The sequence below is a fragment of the Tupaia chinensis genome, unplaced genomic scaffold, assembly GCF_000334495.1.
Source record: "Tupaia chinensis unplaced genomic scaffold, TupChi_1.0 Scaffold000058_1, whole genome shotgun sequence".
NCBI lineage: Eukaryota > Metazoa > Chordata > Mammalia > Scandentia > Tupaiidae > Tupaia > Tupaia belangeri.
In genome coordinates, this window is record NW_006159516.1 from 347,410 (window position 1) to 349,682 (window position 2,273).

A 2,273-nucleotide genomic window follows, 5' to 3' on the forward strand; every position below is an offset into this window, starting at 1 on the left:
CCTCTGGGGGGTGATTTCTCGCTTTCTGTCTCTATGTCTCTGTCTGTCTGGTGAGCGAACGTGCCCTATAGCGAAAACCTCTCAAAAAAATTTAGATTAATTAAAGTCTTTAGTAATTAAATAAAATGTGAGAGGAAAACAGTATAGAAAGCAAACATAGATACCAGAGACAGTGTGGGAGGAGAGTGGGAGATGGCAGAGGGTAAGAGATAGGGAATCAAGGATGGGGGAGGGGAGCAAAACATACAGAAAACAAGAAATGGAAGATTATTTGCTGACAACATATTTGTTGATCCGCTTGATTGAGACAATATACAGTGTACTCTAGAAGGAAAATCTCATTTTGTATGCTGTAATGATGTACAGTGAATGAATGCAAATAAATAAATTGAAATTTAAAAAAAGAAAAATATAAATTAAGACAACAAGAAGGTATCATTTCATACCTGCTAGATTATCAAAAAGATGAAAGTTAAGAATGGTTAACCAGGATGAGGAGAAAAGGGAATCATTATACTAAGAGTAGAACTGAAAATTAGTACAGCCATTTTAGAAAACAATATGGAGGTTCCTCAAGAAACTAAAACTAGAATTATCATATGATTAGCAATTATATTACTGGATGTATTCCTGAAGGACTTGAAACCAGTATGCTAAAGAGGCATCGGTACTCCCTTATTCACTTTAGTATTTACACAATAGCTAGGATGTGGATACAACCTATCAATGAATGAATGGATTAAAAATGTGGTATATGGGGCCAGTGGGTGACATGGTAGTTAAGATGCTGGATTCTACATGGCCAACTACATGGTTCAAGTTCCAGATGCCATAGCTTGAAGAACATGTGAAACAAATATGCATGTGTGTTCAAAAGTCCCAGGAAGAGAATTCAGCCTCCAGCCCCTGAAGTCGAGTGGTACGGGTCCCCTCTAGCTTTCTCTCTGTCTCTGTCTCTGTCTTTGTCTCTCTCTGTCTTTATCTGTCTTATTTTTTTGCAATTGTTCCTTTTTAAAAATGTTTAAGGTATTCTCTTGGCTTTCACCCCTCCTTTATCTTGCTAATAATCCCCTTTCCCCCACCCATCCAGGAGAGGCAAGGGACAGACCTTCAGATGAAGACTCCTTCATGGCTCCTGAGAACTAGTGATTTCGCATGGTGAAATTTAAAATAAATGTTTTGGGTTTTTTTCCCATCTTTTTCTCTCTGCTTCTTTGTGTTTTTTTTTTCTTCTATCTCCATTTCCTTTTCTTTTTCTTTTATCTCATTACTCTGCTCCTCAATCTCCATTCACTGTGTTTCTAGACAGATCAAAAGGAACCATAACCAGGAACCAGCAGTTAGCATAATGGCTATGTCGCTGGACTCCCACGTAGTCGACCGCAGTTCACGTCCCGGACCCGGTGACTTAAAACTCACACTGGGCACGTGTGCGTGTGTGCCCAAGATCCCTAGAGGAGAATGGAGGAAAAGGGACTGCGGCATGACCATCCCCCCTGGGGGTGATTTCTCAAGGTTAGGTTATGGTTCGGATCAGGGTTAAGGTGTAGGGCTACGGTTAGGGTTAGGTCTACCATTTGAGGTAGGTTTAAAGTAATGATATATTTCAAATTAGGGTTAACATATTCCTCAATATCTACTGAATCTGCTGCACAAAAGGATAAAAAGGGAACAACAAAGAGATTCCAAATCACCTCCTTCAACACACACCTGAATGCTCAGATTCAATTTAAGAATTAGGAAGAAACACTATCCACCAGATGACTAGAAATCACCGCAGGGTCACAAAAAATATGGGAAAGCAAGAAAATGCCCCTCCTCCAAGGAAAAAGAATAACTCATCATCCACGAGCAGTTTAATGGAAATCATGGAAATGTCTGATAAAGAATTTAGAATATTTATAATGACAAAGCTAACCAAGATGTAAGAGAAGAGAGACAATGAACTGTGGAAGAGGCAGAAGAAAGGAGCTGATTATCTCCAGGAGGTGAGGAAATTTTTGCAAAATCTAAAAGAGGAACTACATACTTTAAAAAATAATCAAATGGACCTTTTAGAGATGAAGGCTATAATGCAGGAAGTCAAAATCTCTCTTCAAGGTATTCAAAGCAGACTAAGTCATACAGAAAATAGAATCTCAGACATAGAAGAGAAAATAAAGATCCAGATCCAAAAAATACAAAAAGGACCCCACACAGAATCAACCCAAGAAGATCCCCCAAGCACATCAGAGCCAGATTGAACAAAACTACAGACAGAGACAAGATACTAA